Source organism: Poecilia reticulata, linkage group LG8, assembly GCF_000633615.1.
Source record: "Poecilia reticulata strain Guanapo linkage group LG8, Guppy_female_1.0+MT, whole genome shotgun sequence".
Classification (NCBI taxonomy): domain Eukaryota; kingdom Metazoa; phylum Chordata; class Actinopteri; order Cyprinodontiformes; family Poeciliidae; genus Poecilia; species Poecilia reticulata.
In genome coordinates this window covers 10,349,661-10,364,143 of record NC_024338.1, presented here as the reverse complement: position 1 = coordinate 10,364,143, position 14,483 = coordinate 10,349,661, and the positions used below count along the sequence as shown (strand labels likewise).

The following is a 14,483-nucleotide window of genomic DNA, read 5'->3' as shown; positions in this document are numbered from 1 at the left end:
ATACTATGTTGCTGCTGTGTCTCATTTAACACACCCTAACATCCGATTGATTAAACTCAGCAGAAGACCAATCACCTCTCTAGTGATTTTGTTTTGTAATTTCAAAAAATTATAATAAAAAAGCTAATTAAAAAAGTAATTTCTACCTTTACTTCTTCACGATAAAGGTATATTGATTGCATCTCCAGTTACATAACAATTTTCACATTTGTAAATAGCAATTTAGGGCTTTGTTATGTGATTGAGTTATGTCATCAACGGCTTTCCGTACAGCTGGCTGGTATGGAAAGCCAGCTTTTCATATTTTTTTGGCTATTGTTTATGTTACATGTTTAGATTTGAGCTCCAAATGTCATGAACCAAACTTTTCTTTAGCACTTGAGATTCTACAACAGTATCTTCATTTCGTCCACAGCTTCTCACTTCCAGTCACAAATCCTCCGCGGGCGCCCCCTAGTGGTCCGCGAGGTACCGCATGTAAACGACCGTTTATTTACCGTGACGTCAGCTCAAAGTGCGACACTACAGCTAGCTTACCAAAGGATTGTGTTAAAGTAATAATGGAAAACTGGCTTACAACCGGGGTCACTCAAAAAAAAAAAAAAAAAAAAAACTGCAGATACTGGAGAAAAGAAAACAACTCTAGGACTACTTTTATGATCAGAGGAAGCTAATATAGCTGCTGATGTGTCGTTCACTAGCCAGTTAGAACTGTTCTTTGTTTTTTACCACTTTGCTTGGTAATGAGTGATGCTCTGCTTTCAGGTCAACATCTACTGTTATTTTTATTTAATAAAAAAAATTAAATAAATACAATTGATAGAAATGGGTTACCGTAATTATTTTTATATTTAGTGGTGCTGAAAACTATTTTTTTTTGTGTGTTTCTGTTAAAGCAAGTGTAGTCTATTTTTCTTTAATCTATGGATCAATATCTTGTTGAACATGACAGTGTTCATGAACAAACCAGTGAAATATGAATAGACTTTTCCTGCCATATTTTAGCACACAAATCCGTCCATCTTTAACCTTCCTGCCTGTGTTTTGCCTGCTGAACTCGTCTTCAGCTCAACACTGTTTTTCTTCCATCTCTGGCAGCAGAAGACTTTTTTTTTTTTTTTTTTTAGCAGTTCCCCCCTGTTGTCAGTCCTCCAAAACATCTAAGAGCTCAGTTGGAAAAAAAGGGGCTGAGCAGCCAGCAGGTTGCACCACACTCTGAACGCTGCGCCGTAACACGCTGTTAAGCATCAGAATGACAGAAAAATGGGATTTTCTTCCACACTGCAATGGTGCGCTTTTGTTTGGTGGAATATAGAGCCTACCAAGTTCTATTTTCATCGTCTCGCCTTCTTTCTTCTTAAAGTTCCCCGCTCGTGTTTGTTTGTTGTTATCTGCTACTGCATCAGAAAAAGAGCTTTTTACATTTCAATGCCTGTTTTGTACATTCAGGAAATGTTGGTATGTGGGTAAGATCTTAATCTGTTCGTCTAATAGGCTAGAAATGCCTATAGATGCATTATATTGTCAAAACCCCTCTTTCTTTTTTTTTTAAACCAAACTATCTTTTACTATCTGAGTGACCATTGTTTTAGTGAATGTTTGCACCAGAAACAGTAAGTTCTGATAATGTTGAAGTATATGGTTTGAGCACTGATTTATTTATTTTTGCTATTTGTACCATTTAAATGAGGTATGGTAGCATAGAAAGTTCATTTTCTACTTTACATCTACAAAATCATGTCAGGTAATTAAAAGGTTCTGGTTTTCTGGTTTTCTTGTTCCTCTTTTAGACCTATTGTTGACTGATGGAAGTATAAATCCATAAAAAATAATAAAATCTGACAAATTGTGCATTTAATATTACATATGTGTAACCGTTCACAGTGGCAGAGATGTAAATATAGTGCGTTTTTTTTCTGCCATCCTGGCTGTGATGAGGCCCAACTCTCCCTCAGACCGACAGCAAAGAGTGCACTGCAGTGCAACATTAATCATTAAAAATCACGATATGCCAAATTGTTTTATGAAGCAGGTGAGCGTTAATTTTTATCCACTTACTAATCATTTTAATTGCAACGAGAACTCATTATGAGCCATGTTAACGAACCACAAGCTGAGCATGTCAACGGAGAGAGGAATCAAGCTAACGCCAGAAAATCCTCAGCAGACTTTCTGTGTCTGAATGTGCTGAGTCAGCTAGTCTTTTAGAAAAAAAAAAAAGATACAACTCTGCGTGTTTAAAGCTTTTGAAGCCAAGGTAACCATGTGTTGATGCAGAGATTTCCCAGAACTCTCCAGGGGACAAAATAACAGTTTTTGTAAAAAAGTATATTAGTGAGTAAGAATTGGCAACGCATAAAATGTCAATTTTAAGTTGATGTCTGAAGAGTTTTATTTTTCAAAGCAGGTCTATTTCATTTTATGTTAAAAATAACATAAGTGGTGACAGTACCACTTATGTCATTAACTATTTATATAGATTCATATAGGGCAGGTGAATGATTTAAATAAAACTGCAAGTACTTGCATAAACAAATAAATGCATCAATCCTTACGAGAGATTTTTGTAAATATAAGCTACATAATTTAAAATTGTAAGCGAAAAAAGTTTATATTGTGTGGTAATTAATTTTGAAATATATTCCAATTGTGCTTGAATGCACCACAGGAGCACAGCTCTTGTCAGATGAATTCGTCTCGAGGCATTTGGGGCTGGTTAAAGTTTACGAGCAGCTGGATTTGCACTTTCGCCTATTTTTACTCTACACCACTGATATTTACGTTTGGCACAGCGTTGCTTCAGGTGAGTGTTAAGTTCAGTAGAGTGCGTTAAGCACCTTGTTCCTGGTGAAAAACACCCATAAAGCTTCGGTTTGGACCCTCTTTTGTCGCTCCATTGACATTATTGCTCAAAAAGAACTCTTAATCTTCCTAAATAGCCAACTTTACCGATAGCTGCAAGTCCGCTCTGCTTCTTCTTCTTTTCTAATGTGGCGGATCGCAAGCAACTTTAAGGTGCATACCGCCACCTACTGCACACGAGTGTGTAGAGTCCTCTCTACACACTCGTCTGCTTTCGGTTAGTGCCGCGTTTTAAACGGGCGGAGTGGAACTCGGACGCACAGAAACGTTCCGCATAGGTTTGGTATTAAAACAACAGTGTATTCAGTCAGTACATCATTTCTATCTTTTTAAAAAATTATTTAAGAGCATTTTTAAAATTATTATTATTAATTTGTTCTGTTAACTACACCTACTGAAGTAAACGATGGAAGCTAATGCTGTAATGTTGACAAAATGTTAGGTTTGTGGAGGTTAGCTAATCAGAATTTGGCCGATTGACACGCAATGCTAACAGTTACTTCGTAATAAACTAGCACCGGAAATATGAAATACTTTAATTGACCGTGAAATAATTTGATATGATATTAGCATAAGCCACAGTTAATTACAATTTTCATCATAATTCGAATAGCTAAAAATCTTCTCGACACAAGACAGTTTTTTTAAAAAGCGGAAACAAAAATGTTGAGCCTTCAAAATGGACTTAAAACACGATTTAATATCACAGGATATTGTGTTCACTGTAAGTTTGACTACAGAGCCACATCACTTTAACACTTATCAACACACCGCAGTGAGAAATCAAAGACGGACATAAAAAAAAGAAAAATAAAGGAGATGGTTGCAGGGACGCTACAAGTGTGCGCACGCTTGCATGTGTGTGACTGTGTAAGTGAATCAGAGGGCAGTTTGTCATGTTGCTGCTCCACAGCCCTGATCCGAGCTGACAGGTGAAGCTAAGCGCAGCTAAACAGCACACATAACAGAGAGGATGAGAGAGGCGGAGGCAGGCAGGAGGCTGCGGAGATAAGGGGAGTCAGAGGAAGAGGGGAGAGGGGAACATAAAGGATGGGAAAGAGAGTAAGGGAGATGAGAAATGAGGGATGAACAAAAAGTCAGTGTGAGAAATAGAGGGATGGGGTAATAGCTGTCAGAGTTAGAGAGCCATTAAAAAGAGAAACACGCAGAGGAGAGAGGAAAACAAGGAGGCATGATGGAAAGAGATAGAGAAAGCATTTTAACAGTAGCAAAAAGAAAAAAAGCCTGGGAATGGCGGGAAGCTGGATTAGCTGCTGAAAGAGACTGGCTAATTGACATTTTATCAAAAGAGAGAACTGGGCGAGTTAATTTTTCATACCATTGCTCCATTAATCTATAAACGTCTCGACTCCCATCTTTTTAAAGTCTTACGCCCTTTTCTGACTTGTTTCCTCCGTGGGAATTTTGCTACAGATTTTTCTTTTCAATTAAAACATCTCACTTTAGGACATTCACAAGTCGGGAAGATTTCAGCAGAGAAATCTTCCCGACAGAAACACTAATTTTTGTCATTTAACAACCTCAGACTTTACTGGGGTTTATTCAGTTTGGCAGGCTGGTAAAATAGTGCATGATGGGAGGAAATTGTTTGTTTTTTTGGTTTGTTTTTTTTTATTGATGAAAATCATATTACTGATGGAGGAAGGAAGAGAACTTATCCAGTATTATAAATAAAAACATGCAAATCGTCTCCCCACAAACAAACATTGATTGTTTTTTTTGTTTTTTTTTGGTATATTCTTAGTGAAAAGTGCACTTTAATATCGGACGAAAGTGCTTCTGTCAAACCAAATTGTTGCCTCTCGAGTTAAAGAGAGGGGAGTAGGGACAACAACACAGAGCAACGAGCTAAAGCGGGGCGTGGGCGCTCAAATCAAATAAATTGGAAAGGAGGTGAGATCAAATCTCTCCACCGTAAAATTTTTATAATATCCTCAGGATCGCCGGCCTCCTCAAACCCATCAAGCTGCAGTTTATATCCAGGTTTCCATTTTACGCCCTAATGGGAGCCGCTCCTCCCGCACGGTGTGGGCTGAGGATGTTGATTGCTGCGCAGATTGCAAAGAAGATTGTTATGAATGTTTGATCGGAATATGAATATATGAATATGTTGTTTATCTTGATATGATATGGATGTCAAGATGAACACTGCACTGTTACAACGGGCATGTGAAGTCATTACAGTCCGTTCATTACATTTACAAAGTCTAAAATTTGAAAATCCCAATTTTAGGCCTTAAAAAGTCTTGAATTTAGAGAGCTGTTTGTAAATCTTAAAGTATTTTAAATGTATCTTAAATTTATTTTACCACAACTACAACCAAAAGCTGGACACAGCCAGTCAGCTGTTTTGCTATTGGCAAGTCCGCATCACTGTAAGGTACGAAGAAGTGACGCAACTAGCATAAGATCATGAGAATTCAACAACGCTTGGTTTCAAAGCAAACACATTTTTTGTTGTTTGTTTGACAGGAAACATTGATCAAGACCATCTGATGCCTATATCACAGTGATTCTGAATCGCAACACTTAGCTTGGCTGAAGCCCACTGCTGTCATAAAACTGGGAATGTTGGGCGTACGGTCAGTGGAGTTGCGTTCATAGACGTTGCTGCTGAGAATGGACTGAAACTGACAACGGCTTGTCAGTCAGTTCTGCTGCTGTGATCCCGTCTGTCCCAGGTCCAGAACTCCCGCTGTGCCTCGGAGAGACAACAGCTCTTCATCTCTTGTTGGCGACCTTCAGGTCAGGGCTTACGTTACGACCGGAGGTCCTCTGGATTCTCCACATTTCTCTGAAACGCCACTACTGTGACACAAATAATGAAACTTAGGCTTGTTCAAAACCACGTTTCCGAGCTCAGGCAGTTGAAAGTAATTTGAAGTTTGTAACAAACACACAAAAAAATAAAGTTGGAGAACACACTGTACACACAATTTATTACACATCAGAATGTTGATTAATGTTTCATTGATTATGCTTCAAAGCACACTKTTGGCGTCTTAGGGTTACTGGGTCTCCATGACAACCATCAGATGCGTGTTGCTTGTTGCTTTTCAATCCTACTTGTAAACAAGTGAATTAGCCTTTTTTCCTCACGATCCGACCTGACAACCTTACATTCGGGTCGGAACGTTGTTCTGGAAACCCGAGAGCTTCAGTATAAAGGACCAGAGGCAAAAGACTGCAGACAAAAGCTCAATCCCTCGATCCATGTGCTGCTCCATCCTGTCATCAAAGATGAATAATACAACAAGGAAAGTTTAGCTCAACCCCGACCCAGACAGACAGGCCCCCTTTGTACGGTTCACAGCCACGGACTCAGAATTTCAGTATAGATTCTTCACGCGTATTTTCTGCCCGTCAACACAAACTGACCGATGCGGCTGTCAACAGTGCTATGTGACCTAAAAGAATGAGACTTTTACAAATTAAGCCATGTATGGTGTGATATGAATATGATTACTCATCAGCAGTTTATTGGCCAATATACTCTTTTAACTGACTCGGTTAAAACGCGCTTTAGCTCAACCGGGAGTCAAGGTCACGACCCCGTTTACCTCTTTATGTTGTGAGTCAAAAGCTGCAAAGTTTGGCAGCCACTGATCTAGGTAGTAGAGTTGTAAGGTTGTTTTTTTAAAGAAAATATTCAGGTATGACAGAAATCTCTCTAAACCTTGTGGGGGATTTTATGAATACTAACTTTTAAGCTGCATTTCCTGCATCACCAAACAAACTCTGTATCCACGGAGTGATGTGGCGATGGCAGCCTTGACCTCTGGGGTTACCTGTCTTCAGGTGGAAGCTTCAGAGGTCAGCTTTGGCCATAAGATGATAATTGAGCATATCTTTTATGCCTCTTAAAATGAACAAAAGAACGAGTTTCAGAAAATCCGACAGGAAATCTGTGGAATCACCTGAGGGCCTGAGACGAGATCCTCAGAACCTGAGAGATTACAAAGTTAAGACATGGGATGATAACAGAGTCCTACCAAAGAAGACCACATAATGAAATTAAATCAAAAGGAGCTTTATCAAAGTACTGGTTAATGTGTGTGCACCCTCAGGCGAATCCTTTAAGAACCAGCTGTAACCTTTGCTTGGTGTCTTGGCTGATTGAAGTACCACAATCTAAAGGACTCACCAGAAAATTTAAGGAAACTTACTTCAGTTTCTTCTTGAGACAATTTAACAAAAGGAGTGATAATGGAAGACTAGAAAAAATAACTTTTCCCCTAAAACAATATATGAAGACGACAAAAACTTGAAACACAAGGATGATGAAAGGCAGGTGAAAGTTGATCGGATTCGGGATACATTGACAGATCCAGCTGCTTCTTACGCACTTCCTTTAAAAAAACTTAAAAAACAGCCAAGCCGAGATTACTTTTAATGTACTCAAATGCCTGTGCATGTGTAATTGTGTTTCTAACTTTATGACAAATGAGGAACAAGAACTGGCAGTGAGAGTTTTGTATCCATTAGCGTATTACAGCACGCTGTCAGAGTGTCCTTGCACTAACTGTACTGTGCTGGTGTGTGTGTGTGGGTGTGTGTGCGTGTGTGTGTGTGTAGCTCCTGTGATAAATGACATGCCATGAGAAGCTGTGATGTTTATGCAGACTGTAAAAGTTTGAGCTGAATGCAGAGCGAAGGAGGAATCTGTGTTGAACGCAGGTTGACTGGCTGACTGTTGTTGGACCGTCTGTACTTTTGTGTTACATCAAATTAATTAGGCTGTGTCAAATAAAGCTCTGAGTTGTTTTTTTACGGTGAGAGAGCCAAACACTTTTAATAGTTACGGTCAATTTTGTATTAAATGAAAGACGAAATGAAAAATACAAGCCGACAAAAGGCCGGCATGAGATTTTTACTGTTTGATGAGCTTGTCTAAAAATCCCACAGCGTCTGTCCTCAGATGAAACGCTAATGCCTAATGAATCTGTACCAAAGGTAGGGGAACATTACACTTTTCTCTAAATTTAACATACGTATGAATACAATTGAAAGGGACAGATTATACATTTCTCCAAATAATCCAACTCAAATTCAACTGAAAATACTTTATAAACTCAAAAGGAAATCAAATTGTTGTAGTAATTCAAACTATCCAAGTTTCTTCAGAGAGTTGTTGTAGATGCTGACGGCAGATGTGGGCAGGATGGATCTCCTGTAGGCGTCAGTAACGCTGCACTTTTAAGCAGTCCTCTGGCTGAAGACACTTGTTGCATAACAGTCTCGTGAAGTTTGTCATTTTCTGAAAGATTTTTATGAAGAATCCTTCTTTGCACAATAAGATGTTCCAGAGTTGCTCCAACCTTCTTTATCACCTTCTTCAGTCCCAGGCTCTGATGCTACTACCTAAATAGACGGAAACAGAAAAGATCACACTCTCAACAACCTGCTTCTAGAAGACATGCTCACCTGTAGTCCAGGTGAACACCGAGGTATTTCTATTCTTCAACCACCTCCACTTCTTTCCCCACGATGGAAACAGAACAGGGAACAGGAGAGCGTACAAAGTGGAAAGGAATGGTGAGAGTACAGTGCCCTGTGGTGCTCCTGTTCTGATGACCACCTGGTTAGAGTCTCTATAGCTGTGGTCTGTTTCTCAGACCTGTTGATCCAGGTTTAGTTAGCTGTTGGGTGTGAGTGAGTTGTTGTTTGGGCCTCTGTGTTGCCCCGTGATGGACTGTCGAACTGGCTGTGACCTTTCACAAAATGACGGCTCGAGATACGGATCTGTCCTCTATGCCCTTCGCTCCCTCTGCGAGTGATGGACGTTCCTACGGAAGCACAGACAAACCAAACACTGAGGATGGGTTTAAAGTTAGGATGTAAAAGCAAACTATCACTACCACTGCAGCTGTAGAATCCTGATATCCTTTTATTTGAAGGGGTGAGAATAAGGCAGACATGACACAGTCATGAAGATGGAGTCCTCATGAATATTTATTACTGTGTCATTTCGTAAATAATGACACGTTCAATGCAAAATTTACACTTTTAATAGACTTTTAATGCAGGTTTTGATGCAACTTTGCATTGAAAGTGTAATTATTTACCAAATAATGCAAGTTTGACACTTCTAATGCACTTTTAATTAACTAAAAGTGTCATTATTTATTAAATAACTCTTCACAGCAACAGTCAAACATTTATGAAGACTCCTCCCAGTCATGTTTATGACAGCGTCACGTCAGTCTTACCCCTTCAAATAAAGTGTTACCAGAATCCCTTTAACAATAAACTTAGCCTCATATGATAATTGAACCGTAGAAGATTTGCGTGCTACGAAGCTAAACTAAGTATCTGCTTAGCTCAGGCGTCAAACACGTTAATCTGCTTTCTAATGAAGCTATTTCCATGTGAACGGGCTTTTCACGTCGCCACCCAACCACCCGCGTCGCCTTAAAAGGCGCGTGGCGCTTCCCGCCACGGAGGAATCACCTGTCTCGCCCGTCTAGCATCGGGAACAAGCCGTGCTCATATTCGCCTCCCCGTCCAGGCTGTGGTCGCCAGACTGTGTGCCTCGTCACCCTGAGCAAACTGGCATTCCCGCTGCCATGTGTCAGCGCCAGAGGTGGAGATGCAAGGTCACCAACTGCACAAAAGCCTACCCCACCACACAACATCTGTTCCGGCCTGTCACTGTGCACACATTGGGGCGAGCTGCGGCGCTTCCAATTCATCAGAGCTGCCCACAGCCTGACATGTTTACAGTGCTGGAGAAGTGGAGATGCTGCGGTGGTGTCAAGGGGATGCATCTACCGAAAGGCACCGTGGGGTTCTTTGTTTTATGCTGAAGTGATGAATGGTGGCGCCGTGGAGCCGCCAGAGTGAAATGAAAATGGCAGTCCTGCAGAATTCTGCATAAAAGTAGCACTGAAGCTGCAGTGCGTAACTTTTAGAAAATACATTTATAGTTTTAACATATTTGTTGAGACCGTCACCGTGTTTTGACAGTACAGTATGAGACAGATAACCTTCTCCCAGTGCTAACTGGAAACGACCAGTCAGGGTCAGGAGGCGGGTCTTAATGCTGTCCAGTTGACGGAGGATAAACGGTTTTCCTGTAACCATAAGTTGTTAATCCACCATTAGCACATTGAGGAGCGAGTACATGAGATTGACTGACAGCACTAAGCCCTGCCTCCTGGCTCTGATTGGTTGTTTTTGGTGCATTTCTTCAGACAGCAATAGTAGCTCATGGGAGGAGGAGGTGGAGATTGAGTTTTTCACAGATTATTTGTCTCATGTTATGCTGTCACAACATTGTGACAGTTTTAACAAATATATACTTTTTTTATACAAGTGACATACTGCAGCTTTAATCTATGTCATAACTCAAAGAGCAGCAAAGAAAATCTTCAACCAGCTCTAGTTTTCCACACATGCAGGCCTTCTCAAATATTACAACACAAACAGAAAAAAACAGGAAAAAAACATTAATAATCCCGTAACCCCACAAATAACTGCGTTGTGTTCAGTTTGACAGGAGGCTGTATTAAATATGTGCCACAAACTCCCACAAGAGGTCCAAGTTATTTCAGCAGTATCAGAAATCTGACAGAGCCGATCCATATCGGCGCGTCTAAATCAAACGTCATGATGGATGAAAGCCGAGACCTCTGCATGCCGAGCTCCTGGAGAAGCTTTGTCAAAAAGCATCGCGCCGGGACGACGACGGATATCCCGTTGATGAGCGCGTGCGAGCGCGCACGCACGCACGCACGCACGCCTGCGCGAGCGTCGGTGTATTCATGCGTGGGTTATGTGTGCGTCACGTCGGTGAATGTTTGAGAACAAATCCCTTGAGGAGTGTGAATCTGCATCTTTGTGTGTGTGTGTGTGTGTGTGTGTGTGTGTGTGTGTGTGTGTGTGTGTGTGTGCGTGTGTGCGTGTGTGTGTGTGTGATTAAAAGAAAAAAAAAAGAAAAGAAAATGGAAAAGATAACCTAAAATAATGAGAGCAAGCAGTGACTCAGACTGTGACATATGGTATTTTCTGTGACATCATCTTTTGCAGCCTCGGCACTGAGATCCTGCCAGCGACTGGTTCATGCGGCTTCGAGGATGAAGGCTGCAGATATCTTTTTTTGGGTCGTCATTATTTCTTCCATGCCCGGGCTTTGAGGGAAACCAAATTACCGAGCACATCCAGAGTCACCCTTAAAATTTGTACTTTAAATTAAATGAAACATCTCGAAAGCCCAACTTATTTTTAAACGAAGGCGGCATGTAAGAATAACATGTGCTCTTAAAAGAAAGACGAAAATGTTGGAACTAACTTGGAAATATTAATTGATCACTGGTTTACCTTTTTAAAGGGGAGTATTTTGTGTTTTCCAGGGACATGGTGCCATAATCAGGTAACTGTGTCGCCTTCAGTTATTATAAAAATGCGGAACAACTTAAAGGAAATTTGATTTTGATTTTTTGATATTGAAGTAATAACAGAACATCATATAAAGTTACAAAAAAAGTCAATTTTGCATTATGTCCTTTCAATGTACATTGGTGGGGAAAAAAATGAGATGCCAGTGATATAAAAGACAAAATGAAATAGTTTTAGATGTTTCTGTCCAAATAAATGTGATGTATACTGTCTTCAATTTAAGTGTGAAACAAACTCACTAGAGGAAAAAACAAAGGGCTGGAATAATCTGGTTGTACACCCTTTGTTGAAGCACCTTTTGATTTAGTTTCAACATTTCAGCATTCAAAAAGGCACACAGTGAGGCTGGGATCAAAAGGATCTGTTTGTACAAAGGTATCAGTTAGGAGATGGATACACAAAAGATCTCACAGCCGTAAAGAGACACCACAGGCATCACTTTTGATTTAATTTGATAAAATAGGAATAATATTTAAGCACTCAGCTGTTAACTTGAAGTTGTTTTATGTGGGCCTCTAGAGTCCACATAAATAGCTTTGGCCGGTAGGAATTGGCCCATGAGCCTTCAGTTTGACACACAGGCCTTCAGTAAATAGTTCCTTAATATTGATAAAAAATTTACTGGTTCCATTGGCAGATCATTTTACATATAACAAGACATTTTGTCCATGTTACAAGTGAAATAATCTGGCAATGGAACCAGTAAATTTTTTATCAATGTTAAATAACTTCATTTACTTAAAACAAGCTCATATATTTTACTGAAAAGTTACTTGTAAGTTAGTTTTAACTTGTTTCAAGTGAAGTAAGATGCTTGTACTAGAAACTGTATCAAAAATACTTGGTAAGATTTTGTGTTTTTGCAGTGCATGATTTATTCATCTCCCCTCCAACAGGCTGCACACATCTTTAGTTTAACTTGCTTGATTTTTAGCAAATTATAATAAAAAAAAATCTTCCAACAATTACTAATAAACAAGAGAAATTTAGCCTAAAGGGATGAGTTTTTGTCCATTCTCGCGATGTGCATGGAATGAGTGCAATGCGAGGTTGTACACATCTACACACACACACGCACACACACACACGCACACACACACACACACACACACACGCACACGCACGCACACACACACACACACACACACACACACACACACACACACACACTCATTTGAGCTGATGAGAGATTGCACGAGCACAAACAGGACTTGGCATTGCAGGCACTCAGCGATGCCAAGGGACATTATTTGGCAGCTGTCAGCTCTAATAGGGGAATAGCAGGGTGGGAGACAGTTTCAGGCCCTCCACCAAGCCTGCATGGGCGCACTATCTGGCAGCGTTAGCGCTGGGTGTGTCGGAGCACACGCACGATCAAGACACCAGAGACGACTGTGAGTCAGGGACTACGTTACCAGACCACTTGTTTTATCACACCACCCGTTTAGCATTGTGTGTTTCCTCTGTCTGTTTGCAGTGTGTGTGTGTATAGTGTCAAGTAGATGTTTACTTATACTCCTCATTGCTTATATTAATTGTCTTGCTTTTAATTAACCATTTTTTTAGATTATGTGATTTGACAAAAAAAACTAACAATTTTTGCACTTTTTTTTCTTTTTTTACATTTTTAGCAATCTTGTTTACTAACAAATAGACACTTCAAGTGTAGACTTCAGATAAAACTCAAAGACGACATGAAGCAGGGATGGAAAACGCAAACACACGCACACACACACACCCACGCGCATGCATGTCGAGCAAACACTGTTTTCTGCCTTCTCCGATAAGTTCCAAAGCTTTTTCATTTTTGCATTAAAGTTTAAACTGCTGCCTAAGTGGCAGCAGCTTTGAAATAACAATGAACTTTAACTTAATTTACATAACAAGCAGCTTTTGAGGAAAGAAAATGCAGCTCACAGCAGCCAACATAAAAGGGGTATGGAAATCCTATAGACTGTAATCATATTTCACATAAAGCATTTAAAGGCAAAGCACATTATGTAAAATTCGAGAGAAAGAAAAAAAGTATGTATACATATGCATATATTCTGATCCCGGCGATGCTTTCAGTTTTTTGTGGTCTAATTAATATTTAATCAATAGAAACGGAGGGAATGCTGCTGCCAAATGGTCAGAAAGTTGCACGCTGTCTCTCTTCAGATTCCACTTTCTGAGCCCCGCGGGGGGTTTTGTTTGTAAAACCGCTGGAACCCACACACACGCACACACACACACACGCACACACACCCACACACGCACACGCACACACACACACACACGCGCACACACACACACACACACACTATGTAAATCCCACCCGAGAGAATTATCGGGTGAGTCACCCCTTCGTGGCGTCGCTTTAACTCCCTCCAGGCACGACGACGGCAATGGATCTCTGTGTGTGTGTGTGTGAATGCCCGTCCATAAGTGCCTTAAGGTTTTGCGGAGGCTGATTTGGCGAGAACAGCTGTAGGTGGCAATATAGTGTCGCGATGCAATTATCCAGCATCAGTAGCTCAGACAGCGGGGTTTCAAAGCTTCACAGGCCCCTGGAATGGTCCGCAGGGGGCCTTGTAGTGTAAACTAACCTGCTGTGACAGTGAGGAGTGATTCAGCTGCAAGCTGCTGCAAGACAGACCACTGGATCTGTTTGTGCATCTGAGTGGGTTTCTGCAGAACAATCCGGAACATCTCGTTTTTATTTTTTAGCATCAGAAGCTCTCTGACAATTGGAAGCAATGGAGCAAATTCAATTACGCAACCAAGACTAAGAATCTGCGAGTTGGACTTTGTAGCCCTGTTAGCTGTTTCACTGAGGAAGAACAACGTTTTCCCAAAGCAAGGATTGTGTAACGTTGCCCAAAGAATGATGGGATACCGCAAAATATCCGAGTTAACTGTACATCCACTTTTCCAGGCAGATCAAGTGAGCAAAGAAATGGCTACAACTGAACAACTTTTTCTCAAATCCGATGTCTTGTCCGATGACTTGAAATTGACCTCTGTCTCTTTAAGAACCTCCTACGTTTTCTGACACTCACTCTTCAGCTCTTCATCACAACAATGCTTCTCCTTGATGCCGTTTACATCCGGTTCTCAGGAGTTTTAGACTGAGAAGTACACTGCAAAAAAAAATAAAGGGAACACTTAAACAACACAATATAACTCCAAGTAAATCAAACTTCTGTGAAATCAAACTGTCC

The 14,483-nt window shown here is 40.5% G+C and overlaps 1 protein-coding gene and 1 long non-coding RNA gene across 4 annotated transcripts in view; one reads left to right on the top strand and one right to left on the bottom strand.

The window, feature by feature from the left end:
• The window catches only part of LOC103468563 (protein shisa-9), a 92,059-nt gene that overhangs the window by 15,790 nt on the left and 61,786 nt on the right, over positions 1-14,483 (top strand). The window lies entirely within an intron of this gene.
• Positions 6,893-14,483, bottom strand: part of LOC103468561 (uncharacterized) — a 58,660-nt gene continuing 51,069 nt past the window's right edge. For 2 of the 3 annotated variants that reach the window (XR_534233.2, XR_001776881.1), the window contains one exon: positions 6,893-8,669. This is a non-coding gene — a long non-coding RNA (uncharacterized LOC103468561). The remainder of the gene's footprint in view (positions 8,670-14,483) is intronic. The other variant, XR_534232.2, reaches the window with a different exon arrangement.